Raw genomic sequence first — 21,355 nt, 5'->3', positions numbered from 1 at the left:
CATGTAGTCCACTGCAAGTTTTTCTACAATTATGCACACGACATGAGGGGAGGTGATGGTCTAGTGGTTAAGGCGTAAGGCTTGAGACCAGAAGATCATCGGTTCAAATACCAGCCTGACCGGAAAATCACTAAGGGCACTTGGGCAAGGTCCTTAATCCCCTATTACTCCCGGTGTGTAGTGAGCACCCTCACATCAGGGTGAATGTGAGACATTATTGTAAAGTGCTTTGAGCGTGATATAAATGCAGTCCATTCAGAAAGTAATGGCTTCCTTCTGTGATGTAATCCATTTACAGGTAGAAATGGCATGTTTCTCTCACTGACAACCACACCTTCTCCTAATCCATCATCAACTAATCATCCAACAGAGGGCAGACACATCTATGGGATATTACACAAGGAAAGTAAAGCAGATTTTTGGATTGCTCTGGTGCATCACAGTTAACCAGATTTTTACATTTTATCTTCATTACGTTTTGAGTTATTGTTTGAACGACGGGAAGGGAATGGACTCATCTATCTGTAAACCCACTGTGGTACCCGTGTTGGAGAGATATCGACTAAAATCCTCCCAAAAATCACCATGATGGTTTTCAGACGGCCTTGCAAAACACATTTTCACTTGGCCCTTTGTATGGGAGCATCTCACCTGGTCTTTGGAGTGGGGGCAGCGGGGCACAAACCTTGCTGCCCCGACTGCAGAGACGAAGCCTTTCTGTGTAACACACTCTCATTCGCAGACCTCATTCATGTGCAAATCAGCCCTGGACCTATTGTTCACCCACTGCGCTTTCAGATACTCGCCGAATCAAGTGATAATCAGAAAGGCAGGGCTGAAGTTATGTTCCACATCCTGAAAGGGAATAATAAGAGCTGCTGAGAAGGAAAACTTACGTGTGTTGCAGCTACAACAATACACATTTACAAATTTTACTTCTTTTTAACAAAAATTAAATAAATGCTGCATTCCCTATTTCTGTATATTCTCACCTACATCTGTGACACTGCTGTTGCACAAACAGAAAAATGCAAAACAGCCCTTTTTGTACTTAGAAACTGCTGTTTGGAGACAACTAATAAATCGGAATGTTGTTATTCCAGTCAATCAATAATCAGAATATTTCCCTCTGCAGTTGACACTCTGAGTATTTCTGCGCTGCACATTAAAATGATAAATTATCAGTTATTCTAATCGATGGAGCGTTTGTTTTGTCAGTTTAACAAAGTAAAAAAAGCCACGTGTGCCCAAATATCCCGACTATATCTGTAAACATGAGCTCACAACAGAAACGCTAAAAAAAAAAAAAAATATATATATATATATATATATATATATATATATATATATATATATACTTACAAAGCAACTGGAGTCCATGAAAATTATACTGCAATTTATAAAACACACTGCTTTATTACGCCAAGAAACGCTGGCTGCACTTTAGTAAGATGGCACATTAACTCATATTAATTAATGCAATTATAAACATTAACTAACAGTTAATTAAGATTTAACTGTTTTTATTAGTCATTCATTAATGATGTTCAGTATGTAGAAATTATTGTATAAATTAATACCTTAGTTAACATGAACACATTAATAAATGTGTAATGAACAGTTCAGTCTTAATTCAGTGATAGTTAACACTTATTACTGCATCAATTAATGTACTCTTATTGTCAAATGTTGCAGAAATGCTTTACAAATAAAACGGTGACAGAATGTACAAGGAGTTGCTTCCCACATTTAGTTGTCTGAGACACTAGAGAGCGACTCTGCACGACGGCTGTGACTTCAGGCCTCATACAGCTCGTTTGTCAGTAATGACTGAAATTTAACTTCACTTCCATCAGCAACAATGACAACAGAATCACAACAAGGAAAATGCAAGTGTTTTGCAGGTTTCCTTGTGTCACATGATCCTTGCACACAGATGGACTGCTGTGTTTCTCCCACACGAGTGGGCACTCCGATGCACGATAACGCCGGGCCGCTCTCCCACCTGGTGTGACAGAGGGGCAGATGTTGGGCCCGATCTTGAGTACTTACAGCGTGCGGTCTGGGACCACAGGACACCACGAAGGATCTTGTCTTTGGAGGTTGACACCTGGTGTGGCGCTGAAGTGTTTTCTGTACTGCAGCTACTTGATATTCACATGTGCTATGACAACGTAACGTTCGGTATAAACACTGCAATCTCTGACAATACTTCCAGCTACTCCCGATAGGGGGTGTCACAGCTGATCCATCGCCATCTCACCCTGTCCTCTGTGCCTTCCTCTGTCTCATCAACCACCTGCATCTCCCTCAGCACATCCATAAACCTCTTCTTTAGCCTCCCTCGTCTCCTCCTGCCTGGTGGTTCCATCCTCAGCATCCTTCTCCCTATATACCCTGGGTCCCTCCTCTGCACATGTCCAAACCATCTCGAGCTCACATACCTGAGCTGTCCAGCTGTTAATTTCTAATCCTGCCCATACTCGTCACTCCCAAAGAAAATTGCTACATCTTCAGCTCTGTCTCCTGTCTTTTTGTCACTCTTGCACATATTCTTTGGTCACAAATCTCTCCTGCCACCTTTCTCCACCCACTCCATCCTGCCTGCACTCTCTTCTTCACCTCTCTATCACACTCTCCATTACTTTGGACAGTTGACCCCAAGTATTTAAACTCATCTTTCACCACCTCTACTCCTTGTAACCGCACTCTTCCACTGGGGTCCCTTTCATTCACACACATGGACGCAGTCTTGCTTCTAAACTGACTTTTATTCCCCTTCTCTCCAGCGTGTACCTCCACATCTCCAGGCTCAACCTGCTCTCTACTCTCACCAGTGTTGGGCACAGTTCTGCTAATCCGCTAACAGCTAATTATCAAAGCTAACATTTTTGTTAGCGGAGTAGCTTTTCAGATAACTTCGAAAACCATCATCAGACCAATTAATTTCTGATAAATTTAGTTACGATAACTTTTAGACCACTAAAATATTTTTGCAGGCATAGTGAATAAAGCTTAATAGTTAAAAACATTTATAAAGTCTGAAATCATAGATTTTAGTACCTGCCTGTTACATGTTTTGTAGCAGACAGACAGCTATGAGAGGTACAGCTCCATCCTCTGCAGGCAGAGAGCTGACTACCACAGAGAAAGGAAGGTAATGCTTATTACCTTTGTAGTTACTGTATTAGTACTTTTACAAACTGTCAAACCTTGACATCTGGACTCATTATTCAAGTGGTGCAGCGCAAATAAAGAATGAGTCGACATTCAGTGAAAACATGATGGTGTGTTACCAATGGATACGGTTGTTCGCACTATTCTTACGCTCAGAATTGATTTCTTTTATAAAACTGCTAGTGAAGGTTAATTACAGAACATCTTGTTGCATACTCCATCAAAGGTTGTCAAGAGCAGCGAACAATTAAGCAAAATTGGCGTTCTACTGGCGTTATTGATAAAAATTTCCAACCAATGATGAAGAAATGTTTCTACTTCCATTCTAGTCGGCTTTTCTTTTATGCATCATAAGGGCTAAATAACAAATTTCTACATAAAAAAAGAACAAAAAGTTAAAGCTTTTGGCTGATTTTGTGGTTCCTTTCATTGTGTTATTATTTATATACAACCCCTGGCAAAAATTATGGAATCACCGGCCTCAGAGGATGTTCATTCAGTTGTTTAATTTTGTAGAAAAAAAGCAGATCACAGACATGACACAAAACTAAAGTCATTTCAAATGCCAACTTTCTGGCTTTAAGAAACACTATAAGAAATCAAGAAAAAAAGATTGTGGCAGTCAGTAACGGTTACTTTTTTAGACCAAGCAGAGGAAAAAAATATGGAATCACCCCGTAAATTTTCATCCCCAAAACTAACACCTGTATCAAATCAGATCTGCTCGTTAGTCTGCATCTAAAAAGGAGTGATCACACCTTGGAGAGCTGTTGCACCAAGTGGACTGACATGAATCATGGCTCCAACAGGAGAGATGTCAATTGAAACAAAGGAGAGGATTATCAAACTCTTAAAAGAGAGTAAATCATCACGCAATGTTGCAAAAGATGTTGGTTGTTCACAGTCAGCTGTGTCTAAACTCTGGACCAAATACAAACAACATGGGAAGGTTGTTAAAGGCAAACATACTGGTAGAACAAGGAAGACATCAAAGCGTCAAGACAGAAAACTTAAAGCAATATGTCTCAAAAATCGAAAAATGCACAACAAAACAAATGAGGAATGAATGGGAAGAAACTGGAGTCAACGTCTGTCACCGAACTGTAAGAAACCGCCTAAAGGAAATGGGATTTACATACAGAAAAGCTAAACGAAAGCCATCATTAACACCTAAACAGAAAAAAACAAGGTTACAATGGGCTAAGGAAAAGCAATCGTGGACTGTGGATGACTGGATGAAAGACATATTCAGTGATGAATCTCGAATCTGCATTGGGCAAGGTGATAATGCTGGAACTTTTGTTTGGTGCCGTTCCAATGGGATTTATAAAGATGACTGCCTGAAGAGAACATGTAAATTTCCACAGTCATTGATGATATGGGGCTGCATGTCAGGTAAAGGCACTGGGGAGATGGCTGTCATTACATCATCAATAAATGCACAAGTTTACGTTGATATTTTGGACAATTGAAAGGATGTTTGGGGATGATGAAATCATTTTTCAAGATGATAATGCATCTTGCCATAGACCAAAAACTGTGAAAACATTCCTTGCAAAAAGACACATAGGGTCAATGTCATGGCATAGGGTCAATATCAACGAGCAGATGTGATTTGATGCAGGTGTTAGTTTTGGGGATGAAAATTTACAGGGTGATTCCATATTTTTTTCCTCAGAATTGAGTGAGTCCATATTTTTTTCCTCTGCTTGGTCTAAAAAAGTAACAGTTACTGACTGCCACAATCTTTTTTCTTGATTTCTTATAGTGTTTCTTAAAGCCAGAAAGTTGCCATTTGAAATGACTTTAGTTTTGTGTCATGTCTGTGATCTGCTTTTTTTCTACAAAATGAAACAACTGAATAAACATCCTCCGAGGCCGGTGATTCCATAACTTTTGCCAGGGGTTGTATAAATTTTTTCCCTCTGGTTCCAGTCAAGAAGCCTCTCCACACTTTGCTTTCATACTGAACTAGTGAGAATAATCTTACATTAAACTTATTATTGTGATCTATGACAGGTGAGTGTGGAGTTATGAACTTGTATTTTAAAAGCTCTTGTGAAGTCAATCAGGTTTCTGCCACAGTAGCTGTGCTCATAATGTTGTGCTGCCACAAAGAGCTGCAAAAGAAAATCATCCATCACAGTGGGAATGTGCTTCATACAATATTTTAATACAACGCAATGCTAAAACACCCTCGGCTGTATGAGCATCGTCTTCTTCATAATTTTCAGTTGTTTAATTGGTATCCCAGTGCAGACTACACACAGACACACATTTATTGTTATTTAAATTATTAAGAGGCCGTTGTCTTATTTACAAGTTGTACTTGTTCAGTTAAGCCCCTCTATTTTGTCACGTGATAATTTCACAAGCACCACAATAGAAATAAGTGTTTATCTTTTATTGTGTTATGAGTGTAGCATTGATACATTCACCTCTGTATGTTTATATTGATGTTGCAGAATAAACCCAATCAATAAATCAATCATAAATAATACAGTGGTCCCTCGTTTATCGCGGAAGTTACATCCTAAAAATAGTCCGCAATAGGTGAAATCCGCGAAGTAGACAGCGCTATTTTTTTTACAATTATTATAGATGTTTTAAGGCTGTAAAACCCCTCACTACACACTTTATACACTTTTCTCAAACAGGCATTAACATTTTTTCACTTTTTTCTCATGTGTAAACACTCTCAAAGTTCAAACCTTAGTAGAAAAATAAGACCAACCTGTTTTCAGGCCCAAACATTTGTTTGAGAAATAAAAATAGAACGTTTTCCTATAAATAATTATGATGGCTTTTAGAACTAACGAATTTAATTTTAACGATCAACCTACGAGGTTGGACACATAAGAAATTATTAATAGTGACTGACCAGTATTTCACAGTTCCTCTGATCGCGCCTCTTAGTCGTGGCGCCGCTCTGCTGTCACGTCTTTTTCCACTGAGTCACACCTCGGTGCAGGTGTCTTTTTCCGAGTGAAGAACACAGTTATGGGTAGTTGTTGGTGCTCTTTTTTCTTCTGGACGAGGAGATTCTTATAAACAGACACACAGAACACAATGCGCGTACTCTCCCTTTGTGGTGCCGCGCCCGGCCTGCTTGATGAAGACGCAGAACACAATGCACTGTAGTAAAAAAAAAAAAAAAAACAGCATGTAAAATTGGACTAAAAAATCTGCGAAACTGCGAGGCCGTGAAAGGTGAACCGCGTTATAGCGAGAGACCACTGTATTTTTTTTATGTTTTAATGCCGTCTGTAGGAGGGCGTGCGTGTGCACATACATGAGCTTTTGAAAAGAGCAGACATTACCTTTGACCGGGTGTGATGCGCGTGCACGCTGACGGCGGCGAGATGTCTTGTAAATCACTCCAGAGGTGTTGTCAGGTTACAAAAACAGCCTTTTCAGTTTACAAGTGTTTTATTTCTCGAAAGCTTTTATATCATATGCGGTTTGGGCACGCCACAGAGAGACCAGCCAGTGACATCACGGTACCTCTCTCTGATTGGCTGTCATCCCCAGCCCCTCAAAAACAGATTTGCATGATTTATAGCATAAAAATAGGAAACAGAATGTGACTTTTTAACCTCTTAAAATAGGTCCAGGTTAGCCATCTTTGAACTTGTCCAAGGTTTGTGTCCCAAGAATGCTTCCTGTGAATGTGAAGACTGTGGCAGTAACAGGACTGGACTTATGCTGAGCACAGAAAGCCGGACACAAGGCCTTCACAATACCTGATGGCCATATTTTGATGGCCTCAGGTAAAAATGAGTCATTTTAAATTGAGACCCACCATGAATTTAATTTATGTACGTATTAATGGTTGGGTTTTAATTTTATGTATATATATATATACACAATAGTGTGCAAATAACACATTTAATGTATCATAAAAGCATAAGAAATTATGAAAACCTGACAAATATTCATAAATAAATGAAATGTGTGATGAAGTTCAACTTTATTGATGGATATGAAAATAGGGTTCTATTTACCTGTGATTTATTTATTTATTTTTTGGTATATAAGTTGCATCAGAGTATAAGTCGCAGGACCTCAAACTATTTTAATGAAACTTTTTACAGTTTTACAATAATTTAAATATTGCATGGTCATTTGCAAATGTTTGTGTGGTATTCTACTGGCCAGTACACAAAGAAATTATTATTATTATTATTAATACTGAAATAAAATATAGCTTACACTGACTTTTAATTTTAGTACATTTAAATAAAAAAAAAAGGATGCCTAGAACTTTTGCACAACGCTGTGTGTGTGTGTGTGTGTGTGTGTGTGTGTGTGTGTGTGTGTGTGTGTGTGTGTGTGTGTGTGTGTGTGTGTGTACACCTGTCTTCCTGCTTCCTGTGCGTGCTTTTTTCACATTTCTCTCCTCGGTTCCTGGTCCTTACGTCCAGGAACCTTGGTTCCTGCTCCTCTGTCCTTGGTTTTTCTTGTCTCTGTGGTTTTGGTTCTGTATTGTTGCAAGTCTGTGATTTGTCACCTGTTCACTGTTCTGTAATTGTGATTTGCATTTTGTCCTTTTTTTGCCCTGATCATCCAGGTCAGAGAGTTTATTATTCATCATGCAGGTTTTCTATTGTCATTGTGTTTTTGTATTTCCTGTTTCTTTAGTCCTCACGTGTTCTTGCCACTTCCATTCCATTGTTAGTTTTCACCCGAGTGTCGTTTGGGTTTTTGCATTTAAGCCTCTCCCGTTTTTAAGTTTTTGGTTGCAGGTCAACCCCCTCTGCACCTGTTTATGCTGTTTTGCTCACTGTTTGGATAATTAAAGCTTTTTGGGTTTTGTACACTCAACCCTTTGTGTCCTGGCTGTCTTGCATACGCGGGGTCCGATTTAGACTCAAATCCCATCCCACCACAACACACAAGATCCACAACTGACTGAAGTATGTACCAATTGCCTTCAGCTGGCATCAAGTGCCCTCCGACACAAGACCAAAATCTTCATCTACAAAGCCATAGTCATGCCAACCCTGCTGTACAGATTTGATACCTGGACCACCTGAAGACCCTTGAGTGATTCCTCCAACACTGCCTGAGGAGTATCCTCCACATCAGGTGGGAAGACTACCGTAACAACATCAGAACCTTGGCTAAAGCCAAGTCACAGAGCATCAAGTGTGTCACCATCAAGAACCACATTCATTGGATGGGTCACATTGCTACGGCTGTCTTCCCAAGCAGATCTTAAGTCCAGAGGAGGGAAGAAAAACCACCACAAGACCTCCTGAAACACAATCTCAACAGCTGCACCATCAACTGGAAGACCTGAGAAGAACAAGTGATGGGTTGAGCCAGCTGACGAGCAGTGACCCACATGAGAGTGGAAGTCTACGAAAAAATGAGTACAAACAACACCAAGGAGAAAGAAGAAGCAAAGAGAGCAAGATCCTGATGGGCAGAAGCTTCCCGCAACAACCATGTGCAGCTTCCGTCAGAAACCATGTACGCCAGTTCAATCATCTCCAAGTCCAAGTCTGAAGCACTCATAATTCGTATTAATATATATTCATTGTGGTATTATTTTATTTTTATTTATTCATTTATTTTTTTTTTATTGTTGCTGGTTGTTTGTAATATTGCTGCTCTAGGCATCTGAAATGCCCCTTGGGGACAAATAAAATTTTTTGAATTTGAACTGAATTCAGAGAGAGCATCTTCATCACCACCAAGAGATTGCCATAACCATACGTATATATATATATATATATATATATATATATATATATATATATATACACGTATATATATACGTATATATATACATATATATATATATATATACACGTATATATATACGTATATATATATATATATACGTATATATATATATATATATATATATATATATATATATATATACAATATAAACGCAACACTTTTGGTTTTGCTCCCATTTTGTATGAGATGAACTCAAAGATCTAAAACTTTTTCCACATACACAATATCACCATTTCCCTCAAATATTGTTCACAAACCAGTCTAAATCTGTGATAGTGAGCACTTCTCCTTTGCTGAGATAATCCATCCCACCTCACAGGTGTGCCATACCAAGATGCTGATTAGACACCATGATTAGTGCACAGGTGTGCCTTAGACTGCCCACTATAAAAGGCCACTCTGAAAGGCGCAGTTTTATCACACAGCACAATGCCACAGATGTCGCAAGATTTGAGGGAGCGTGCAATTGGCATGCTGACAGCAGGAATGTCAACCAGAGCTGTTGCTCGTGTATTGAATGTTCATGTCTCTACCATAAGCCGCATCTGCATGCTCGTCGTCCTCATCGGGGTCTCGACCTGACTCCAGTTCGTCGTCGTAACCAACTTGAGTGGGCAAATGCTCACATTCGCTGGCGTTTGGCACGTTGCAGAGGTGTTCTCTTCACAGATGATGCGAAGGAGATGTGTTGCACTGCATGAGGCAAATGGTGGTCACACCGGATACTGACTGGTACCCCCCCCCCCCCCCCCCAATAAAACAAAACTGCACCTTTCAGAGTGGCCTTTTATTGTGGGCAGTCTAAGGCACACCTGTGCACTAATCATGGTGTCTAATCAGCATCTTGGTATGGCACACCTGTGAGGTGGGATGGATTATCTCAGCAAAGGAGAAGTGCTCACTATCACAGATTTAGACTGGTTTGTGAACAATATTTGAGGGAAATGGTGATATTGTGTATGTGGAAAAGGTTTTAGATCTTTGAGTTCATCTCGTACAAAATGGGAGCAAAACCAAAAGTGTTGCGTTTATATTTTTGTTGAGTATGTATGTATACGTATATATATATATATATACGTATATATATATATATACGTATACGTATATATATATATATACGTATACGTATATATACATATATACGTATACGTATATATACGTATATATATATATATACGTATATATATACGTATATATATATATACGTATATATATACGTATATATACGTATATATATATATATACGTATATATACGTATATATACATATATATATATATATACGTATATATACATATATATATATATATACGTATATATATATATATATATATATATATATATACGTATATGTATATATATATATGTATACGTATATATATATATATATATATGTATACGTATATATATATACGTATATACGTATATATATATATATATATATATATATATATATATATACGTATATATATATACGTATATACGTATATATATATATATATGTATACGTATATATATATATATATATATATATATATATATATATACGTATATATATATACGTATATACGTATATACATATATATACGTATATACATATATATACGTATATACATGTATATATACGTATATATATATATATATATATATATATATATATATATGTGACCACCATTTGCCTCATGCAGTGCAACTCCTTCGCATAGAGTTGATCAGGTTGTCAATTGTGGCCTGTGGAATGTTGGTCCACTCCTCTTCAATGGCTGTGCGAAGTTGCTGGATATTGGCAGGAACTGGTACACGCTGTCGTATACGCCGGTCCAGAGCATCCCAAACATGCTCAATGGGTGACATGTCCGGTGAGTACGCCGGCCATGCAAGAACTGGGACATTTTCAGCTTCCAAGAATTGTGTACAGATCCTTGCAACATGGGGCCGTGCATTATCCTGCTGCAACATGAGGTGATGTTCTTGGATGTATGGCACAACAATGGGCCTCAGGATCTCGTCACAGTATCTCTGTGCATTCAAAATGCCATCAATAAAATGCACCTGTGTTCTTCGTCCATAAGAGACGCCTGCCCATACCATAACCCCACCACCACCATGGGCCACTCGATCAACAACATTGACATCAGAAAACCGCTCACCCACACGACGCCACACACGCCGTCTGCCATCTGCCCTGAACAGTGTGAACCGGGATTCATCCATGAAGAGAACACCTCTCCAATGTGCCAAACGCCAGCGAATGTGAGCATTTGCCCACTCAAGTCGGTTACGACGATGAACTGGAGTCAGGTCGAGACCCCGATGAGGACGATGAGCATGCAGATGAGCTTCCCTGAGATGGTTTCTGACAGTTTGTGCAGAAATTCTTTGGTTATGCAAACCGATTGTTTCAGCAGCTGTCCGAGTGGCTGGTCTCAGACGATCTTGGAGGTGAACATTCTGGATGTGGAGGCCCTGGGCTGGTGTGGTTACACGTGGTCTGCGGTTGTGAGGCTGGTTGGATGTACTGCCAAATTCTCTGAAACGCCTTTGGAGACGGCTTATGGTAGAGAAATGAACATTCAATACACGAGCAACAGCTCTGGTTGACATTCCTGCTGTCAGCATGCCAATTGCACGCTCCCTCAAATCTTGCAACATCTGTGGCATTGTGCTGTGTGATAAAACTGCATCTTTCAGAGTGGCCTTTTATTGTGGGCAATCTAAGGCACACCTGTGCACTAATCATGGTGTCTAATCAGCATCTTGATATGGCACACCTGTGAGGTGGGATGTATTATCTCAGCAAAGGAGAAGTGCTCACTATCACAGATTTAGACTGGTTTGTGAACAATATTTGAGGGAAATGGTGATATTGTGTATGTGGAAAAAGTTTTAGATCTTTGAGTTCATCTCATACAAAATGGGAGCAAAACCAAAAGTGTTGCGTTTATATTTTTGTTGAGTATGTATGTATGTATGTGTGTATATATATATATATATATATATATTTTAGCATGAGCTCAAGGTCCTTGTTAAAATGAGCTTTTTGGCTGCAAACTTTCACATTTGATCTGAATTATATTATGAAAACCCCTCAGCATTGCTGCTCAAGGTCACCCTGAACATGAAGCTTAAGACAATTTCATGAAGCAGAAAGTGTCATTGAGTCGGTCGCTTTGTGGATGTCATCAGTTAACTGTGTGATGAATCCGATCACTTCCTCCTGTCGCAACACAGAGCTGAATATCATCATCATCATCATCATCAGATTCTGAGATATAGAATTTTTTTAAATTACCACGTTAGTACACATTAGTTCAATTTAACTCCACTTCTACTGTGTGCTTTCTGTCACACACAAGTATCTGTTGACATACTCCTTAACATGGATATTATGTTAGGGAGCCTTTTAGCAAACTCCAAATTTATTCTGCCACAGTCCTTTTTCTGTGATGGGTCAGGGCTGTCTGAGGCCATTATTGGTAATAAATGTGGAGGCCTACTTTAAAAGGTTCAGGCATGTAAACCACCTGACGCTGACTAATGGAATCTACTGACACTCTGTGCCAGGGGCTTTTACCACATCCCACAATGCCAGGTCTGGAGATTTATACTCCAGATATAATGAAGTATAAATGTAAAGACGCGAGCATGGCCTCCCACGTCCATCGCTTTGTGTTATTAATAGCTTTATGTTCAGTGTGCAGAAAAATCACTGCAGAAGGTTCCACTGTGTTGCATCGACGACAACACTGTAGCATTGAAGATTTTAAAATTCGGTAGCATTTGGTTTGAAAGCAGACCTGAAAACAAGATTCAGTGCATCCATAAAGTATTCAAAGCACATCACTTTTTCCACATTTTGTTATGTTACAGCCTTATTCCAAAATGGATCAAATTTATTTTCCCACTCGAAACATCCCTTAACGACAACATGAAAAATTTTATTTTGCAAATTTATTTAAAATAAAAAAAAAAACCTAAGAAATCACATGTCCATAAGTATTCACAGCCTTTGGTCAATACTTTGTTGATGCACCTTTAGCAGCAATTTCAGCCTCAAGTCTTCTTGAATATGATGCCACAATCTTGGTGCACCTATCTTTGGGCAGTTTGGTCCATTCCTCTTTGCAGCACCTCTCAAGCTCCATCAGGTTGGATGGGGAGCGTCGGTGCACAGACATTTTCAGATCTCTCCAGAGATGTTCAATAGATTCAGGTCTGGGCTCTGGCTGGGCCACTCAAGGACATTCACAGAGTTGTCCTGAAGCCACTCCTTTGATATCCTGGCTGTGTGTTTAGGGTCATTGTCCTGCTGAAAGATGAACCATCACTCCAGTCTGAGGTCAAGAGCGCTGTGGAGCAGGTTTTCATCCAGGATGTCTCTGTACATTGCTGAATTCATCTTTCCCTCAATCCTGACTAGTCTCCCAGTTCCTGCTGCTGAAAAACATCCCCACAGCATGATGATGCCACCACGCTTCCCTGTAGGGATGGTGCCTGGTTTCCTCCAAACATGAAGCCAAAGAGTTCAATCTTTGTCTCATCAGACCAGAGAATTTTGTTTCTCCTGGTCTGAGAGTCCTTCAGGTGCCTTTTGTCAAACTCCAGGTGGGCTGCCATGTACCTTTTACTAAGGAGTGGCTTCCGTCTGAACACTCGACCATACAGGCCTGATTGCTGCAGAGATGGTTGTCCTTCTGGAAGGTTCTCTTCTCTCCACAGAGGAATACTGGAGCTCTGACAGAGTGACCATCAGGTTCTTGGTCACCTCCCTGACTAAGGTCCTTCTCTCCAGATCGCTCAGTTTAGACGGGCACCCAGCTCTAGGAAGAGTCCTGGTGGATCTGAACTTCTTCCATTTACAGATGATGGAGTCCACTATGCTCACTGGGACCTTCAAAGCAGCAGAAATGGTTCTGTTCCCTTCCCCAGATTTGTGCCTCCAGACAATCCTGTCTCAGAGGTTCATAGACAATTCCTTTGACTTCATGCTTGGTTTGTGCTCTGGCTGTCAACTGTGGCCCCTTATATGTAGACGGGTGTGTGTCTTTCCCACTCATGTCCAATCAGCTGAATTTACCCCAGGTGGACTCTAGTTAAGCTGTAGAAACATCTCAAGGATGATCAGTAGAAACAGGAGGCACCTGAGCTAAACTTTGAGCTTCATGGCAAAGACTGTGAAGTTTTTTTTTTTTTTTTTTTTTAAGAAATTTGCAGAAATCGCAAAGATTTTTCACATTGCCATTATGGAGTATTGTGTGTAGAATTTTTTTTTTTTTTTTAATCCTTTTTGGAATAAGGTTGTAACATAACAAAATGTGGGAAAAGTGAAGCGCTGTGAATACTTTCCAGATGCACTGTATCAGAGAGGTGAAGTATCAAAGGACAGTCTTCAATAATTTTTCTGATTGCCATCGATACCAAACGTCCTGGTTTGTGGGACAGATGAAGCATGACGGGTTTATGTACGAAATCAACACTTACTGTGACATCATATTTTTGGAAACCAAGTCCAGGTAAATCATCCTGAAAATATTAACACCAGCAAGGAGACATTTTCTCTTTTATAATCTGCTACTGACCACGAGGTCCAAATAGGGGAGAGCAGAACTGCTAACGAGTGAGTCTGTGTAACTGGAACTCCACCTCAGTGGCCCTTTAGTAGAGTTCCTTGATATGATCTTTGTACTAAACCCAACACATCACATTTTCTATTGATGACACTGTATTAATTTATGGATAAAAAAAAAACACATTCAAATTTCATAGTTTTGATGTAGCTATTGACTGCCTCCTACTGGTTGTAAGACAGTGAACGTTAGGACCCTTACTAGATGATATGAATTTAAGCTCTTTCAATGTGTTAAATTTTACAGCAAGTCTTCTCATCTGCGAAGAAGAAGAATGAATAAAAATAATAGTCCTGAGGCTGATTATTTGCATGAAGTAGTTGAGAGTCTATGACTTCCCTGGATGGGACACCAGTCCATTGCAGGTTACTTTGCCAATCAAGGTTGCATTGTGTGCAGGCTGCTCCATGTGCTGCTCTGTGTGCTACTTTGTAGAAGGCTCCTTGTCTTAGAGCCCGCCCACACGGAGATGAGTTTAAGCATACCTGCATGAGTTTTGTATCGTATCAGCATTGCATCCACATGGAATCGGCACTTTCAGAGTACAAAAACGCTACTTTTTGAAAATGGTTCCCAGAGCGAATGAATCTCAAAAGCCGCCTTTGCATTTTTTGCGTGTACAACCAATATGCAAGTTTTGTGAAATGATGATGCCATCTTCTTTGTCTGTGTTTGTATACAGTGTGTAAGCTGTAATGTGCATGCTCCACATAGTCTTCTCTGTTTTTTGTGGGAGTGTTACAGCACCACATACAGGCCTGGCATATACAATAGTGTTCAAAATAATAGTAGTGCTATGTGACTAAAAAGATTAATCCAGGTTTTGAGTATATTTCTTATTGTTACATGGGAAACAAGGTACCAGTAGATTCAGTAGATTCTCACAAATCCAACAAGACCAAGCATTCATGATATGCACACTCTTAAGGCTATGAAATTGGGCTATTAGTAAAAAAAAGTAGAAAAGGGGGTGTTCACAATAATAGTAGTGTGGCATTCAGTCAGTGAGTTCGTCAATTTTGTGGAACAAACAGGTGTGAATCAGGTGTCCCCTATTTAAGGATGAAGCCAGCACCTGTTGAACATGCTTTTCTCTTTGAAAGCCCGAGGAAAATGGGATGGTCAAGACATTGTTCAGAAGAACAGCGTAGTTTGATTAAAAAGTTGATTGGAGAGGGGAAAACTTATACGCAGGTGCAAAAAATTATAGGCTGATCATCTACAATGATCTCCAATGCTTTAAAATGGACAAAAAACCAGAGATGCGTAGAAGAAAACAGAAAACAACCATCAAAATGGATAGAAGAATAACCAGAATGGCAAAGGCTCACCCATTGATCAGCTCCAGGATGATCAAAGACAGTCTGGAGTTACCTGTAAGTGCTGTGACAGTTAGAAGACGCCTGTGTGAAGCTAATTTATTTGCAAGAATCCCCCGCAAAGTCCCTCTGTTAAATAAAAGACGTGCAGAAGAGGTTACAATTTGCCAAAGAACATATCAACTGGCCTAAAGAGAAATGGAGGAATATTTTGTGGACTGATGAGAGTAAAACTGTTCTTTTTGGGTCCAAGGGCCGCAGACAGTTTGTGAGACAACCCCCAAACTCTGAATTCAAGCCACAGTTCACATTGAAGACAGTGACTACAACCCCTGGCAAAAATTATGGAATCACCGGCCTCGGAGGATGTTCATTCAGTTGTTTAATTTTGTAGAAAAAAAGCAGATCACAGACATGACACAAAACTAAAGTCATTTCAAATGGCAACTTTCTGACTTTAAGAAACACTATAAGAAATCAAGAAAAAATCCCCAAAACTAACACCTGCATCAAATCAGATCTGCTCGTTAGTCTGCATCTAAAAAGGAGTGATCACACCTTGGAGAGCTGTTGCACCAAGTGGACTGACATGAATCATGGCTCCAACACGAGAGATGTCAATTGAAACAAAGGAGAGGATTATCAAACTCTTAAAAGAGGGTAAATCATCACGCAATGTTGCAAAAGATGTTGGTTGTTCACAGTCAGCTGTGTCTAAACTCTGGACCAAATACAAACAACATGGGAAGGTTGTTAACTCATTGGCTGCCAGCCATTTTCTGAGCAGCCAACCCCTCACTGCCAGCTGTTTTGGGGAATTTTGATCTATGTTTCAAGACCCACAGAATACTGTCTGCTATGACTATGAAAAAAACAAAACCACCATCAGAAAGATTAGAGTCTTATCTTTCATCAAAAAAAAAAAGTTTGTCTCTACCTTTTTCCATTCTTGAGTAATTGGCAGGAGAACATAGGGTGGTTTCACCAAAAACACCAGTTTCCAACTAAAAAGGTGAGAAAAACAGCTTTTTGTGAAATGACGCATGTCGACCAGAACAGTGACTTTGATGTGAATATTTTTTACTTTAGTGACACCTCAAACATGTGAACATTGTTTGCTGCTATAAAAACAACAAAAACACTGGAAAAAAAGGCTTTTGATGGCAAAAAAAGTCATTTATTTACAATTATATCAACTAAAACAAATGACACTGTATATAACTATTTACAATTTCCCTACTACTATCCCTACTATTACAACTATTTACAAAATAACTTTTTTGGTGTGTTGCAGCTGTTGTGCATATGTGCACGTGTGTGTGTTTGTGCATGTGTTCACCCATCAGCATAATGTCTTTGTGTATGGAAAGCAGTGAAACACTCGCCGGCATGCAAGGGGACACCACAGGACTTACAAAAGAGTCTGGTCTCACTGCGCAGGCCCCTACGTACACAGACCCTACACCTTCGTGCTGGTCTCGCCTTTTTGCTGGTGGGCATCAGGGGTTCCAGGTGATGGTTGGCCATCTTTCCATCCAGTCTGCCCTCTGGGTCAGTCTTATAAGGATTGTCATTGAAATGAAGGAAACGCCATATGAGCTGGAACCTGTTCCGTGGCATGGTGTGACTGAAATGAGGTGTAGAGTCCACCTCATCAACACTCCAGTACATGTCAAGGCGTGGCTTTTTGACAAAGCCAGTGAGAAAACTGAGGCCGAAGAAACTTTTCAGTTCTGGGACTGACACCGGTTTCCAAGAGGAACCTCTGCTGTGTGGCAGACTTTCTGGGTGTGCACTGAGGTACTGTGTGGCGTAAAGGTTGGTCTGGTCAACAATATGTTGAAGTAGTTCATCAGTCAGGAAGAGCTCCAGGAAGTCTGCTGGTTTGTCGGAATCCAGCTCCGCAGCAGCTCTTCGGGGTCCAGGGGTCGCAGTGAAGGGGAACACGTTTGGTGTCCAGTCACCTGTATGCCACCCAGAATCTGCTCCATGACTGCTGCTCGATACACGACCTGTAAATTATGGAAATACATACCATTACTATAAAATAAACAATTTTTATTGCTACTATGTGATGTGCAGATTTTGGATGTATATTCTTACCTCTCTTCTTTTCACTGCCATCATTGGCACTGGCAGCTGTGCTGGTTGCACTACCTGTAAATTATGGAAATAGATAGAAAATACCATAACAAATGCTGCTATGTGAGAAAAATCCTACTCTCCTTTGATCAGTAAAAAGTTAGCTATCTATTTATGTACAATTGCTGCTATGTGAGAAAATCCTCTCATTTTATCTGATCAGTAAAAGTTAGTTAGCTATATATGCTATATATAAGTATGTATTGTACTGTACCTCTTTTGTGTGTGACCGGAGCGTCTGGGGACGAGTCTCTGCTGCTCCTCCCTGATCCAGACGGTAACCACTCGTCTGAAGAATCCGGGTCAGGTTCGCTACAACCATCGGATTCATCCTCTGAGCTGGCCACCGTTTGTGTGCGCCGAACGCGGCTTGGCCCGGGTTGAACTTCGTCCATTTCTCGGGACACCTCCTCTCCGCGATCCCCACCCAAACCACCGGCGATCCCGATACTCTCTCGCTCCGTACTCCGGGAAAGAGCTTGCTGAAGCGTGAGCTGCATTAGCTTTCCTTTGCCATTCATTTTCGCCATCTTGCCTCTACTCACCCTCCTGGCCCTCCTCTTCTTCTCTCACTGACGATCCTTCAGAGCACACTACCGCCTCATACTGGATTAACTTCACAATTACATCACGTATAAGCTTGATCTCCACAGACAAGCTGCGCCAGGATGTTCGCCGGCGGTTACCACGAAAACATGTAATTGACGTATATATACGTCTTTGGCAGCGAGCGGTTGGCGGCCAATTGACGTATATATACGTCTTTGGCAGCGAGTGAGTTAAAGGCAAACATACCGGTAGACCAAGGAAGACATCAAAGCGTCAAGACAGAAAACTTAAAGCAATATATCTCAAAAATCGAAAATGCACAACAAAACAAATGAGGAATGAATGGGAGGAAACTGGAGTCAACGTCTGTGACCAAACTGTAAGAAACCGCCTAAAGGAAATGGGATTTACATACAGAAAAGCTAAACGAAAGCCATCATTAACACCTAAACAGAAAAAAACAAGGTTACAATGGGCTAAGGAAAAGCAATCATGGACTGTGGATGACTGGATGAAAGTCATATTCAGTGATGAATCTTGAATCTGCATTGGGCAAGGTGATGATGCTGGAACTTTTGTTTGGTGCCGTTCCAATGAGATTTATAAAGATGACTGCCTGAAGAGAACATGTAAGTTTCCACAGTCACTGATGATATGGGGCTGCATGTCAGGTAAAGGCACTGGGGAGATGGCTGTCATTACATCATCAATAAATGCACAGGTTTACGTTGATATTTTGGACACTTTTCTTATCCCATCAATTGAAAGGATGTTTGGGGATGATGAAATCATTTTTCAAGATGATAATGCATCTTGCCATAGAGCAAAAACTGTGAAAACATTCCTTGCAAAAAGACACATAGGGTCAATGTCATGGCCTGCAAATAGTCCCAATCTTAATCCAATTGAAAATCTTTGGTGGAAGTTGAAGAAAATGGTCCATAACAAGGCTCCAACCTGCAAAGCTGATCTGGCAACAGCAATCAGAGAAAGTTGGAGCCAGATTGATGAAGAGTACTGTTTGTCACTCCTTAAGTCCATGCCTCAGAGACTGCAAGCTATTATAAAAGCCAGAGGTGGTGCAACAAATACTAGTGATGTGTTGGAGCGTTCTTTTGTTTTTCATGATTCCATAATTTTTTCCTCAGAATTGAGTGATTCCATATTTTTTTCCCTCTGCTTGGTCTAAAAAAGTAACCGTTACTGACTGCCACAATTTTTTTCCCTGATTTCATACAGTGTTTCTTAAAGCCAGAAAGTTGCCATTTGAAATGACTTCAGTTTTGTGTCATGTCTGTGATCTGCTTTTTTTCTACAAAATTAAACAACTGAATGAACATCCTCCGAGGCCAGTGATTCCATAATTTTTGCCAGGGGTTGTACGTTTACGGGCATTTACCGAGCCCGCAGACTCAGTAAAAGCATCGGAGGCAGAGCAATCGCGGTGATATGCCGACCGGTGCCGTGACCGGTCTGCCTGATAAGGACGCAGAACACAATGCGCTGTTTATCTCTGCTTCTGTGGTGTCCGGTGGGCTGTGCGCGCCACATACAAGTTGTTGCCGTACTCAAAAGACCAAGATTCCTTGCGGATAGGACATGCACAGAACACAAAATAATGTTCATTCCTATTGGGATATCCCGATGCGCGTTTATATGACCTGATATTCGGGTTAGAAAAGGAGTAACCCAGGGGTCTTATTCTTGTTTTTAAAAACCCGAATATGAGCATATTCGGGTTTTTGCGGGTGTTTACATGGCCGTGCGCAACCGGGTTATTGCTAATATTCCGGTTATGAAAGGGTTATTGGCTGCATGTAAACGTAGTCAGTGAAGCATGGTGGTGCAAGCATCATGATATGGGCATGTTTCTCCTACTATGGTGTTGGGCCTATATATCGCATACCAGGTATCATGGATCAGTTTGGATATGTCAAAATACTTGAAGAGGTCATGTTGCCTTATGCTGAAGAGGACATGGCCTTGAAATGGGTGTTTCAACAAGACAATGACCCCAAGCACACTAGTAAACGAGTAAAATCTTGGTTCCAAACCAACAAAATTAATGCCTCGCAGATGTGAAGAAATCATGAAAAACTGTGGTTATACAACTAAATACTAGTTTAGTGATTCACAGGATTGCTAAAAAAGCAGTTTGAACATAACAGTTTTGAGTTTGTAGCGTCAACAGCAGATGCTACTATTATTGTGAACACCCCCTTTTCTACTTTTTTTGACTAATAGCCCAATTTCATAGCCTTAAGAGTGCATATCATGAATGCTTGGTCTTGTTGGATTTGTGAGAATCTACTGAATCTACTGGTACCATGTTTCCCATGGAACAATAAGAAATATACTCAAAACATGGATTAATCTTTTTAGTCACATAGCACTACTATTATTCTGAACACTACTGTACACTACAGTGTTTTCAGTGGTTTTGTGTGCACGCAGATATTTCTTGAAATGGTGCTGTGTTTATGGAACGACAAAAAAATAAATAAAAGACTGCATGGGGAAAATTCCCTTTCCGTCTGGACAAAGTCAGACGAGCAGCAGCACAGAAGTAAAACACAGTTGTCACATTTGATAAACAAAAAAAAGTGCAAAGTAAAAGCGTGCCCAGGACACCATTGTTTCTGGGACCGATGCCGCACACCAAATGGTCCACCCCTAAAAATTGGCCCGCCTTTTGCATCTGTACATGCGTCATTTCAGACCACAGCAGCTCGTCTGAGAAGGAGCCTCTTCGCCCAATGCGATCAAATGGATTAATGGGATTATCAACCAT

The 21,355-nt window shown here is 40.3% G+C and overlaps 1 long non-coding RNA gene across 1 annotated transcript; it reads left to right on the top strand.

Annotated features, from left to right (window-relative positions):
* The first annotated feature begins 5,140 nt into the window (after window positions 1-5,140).
* Window positions 5,141-17,007, top strand: LOC117532236. The gene is made up of 3 exons (XR_004566814.1): window positions 5,141-5,151; window positions 5,481-5,483; window positions 16,623-17,007. It is a non-coding gene; the product is annotated as an uncharacterized LOC117532236 (long non-coding RNA).
* Window positions 17,008-21,355: the final 4,348 nt, after the last annotated feature.

The sequence above is a fragment of the Thalassophryne amazonica genome, chromosome 19 (assembly GCF_902500255.1).
Source record: "Thalassophryne amazonica chromosome 19, fThaAma1.1, whole genome shotgun sequence".
In the NCBI taxonomy this organism is placed as follows: Eukaryota; Metazoa; Chordata; class Actinopteri; order Batrachoidiformes; family Batrachoididae; genus Thalassophryne; species Thalassophryne amazonica.
The sequence above is the reverse complement of the archived record's forward strand: the minus strand, read 5'-3'. Positions and strand labels throughout refer to the sequence as shown.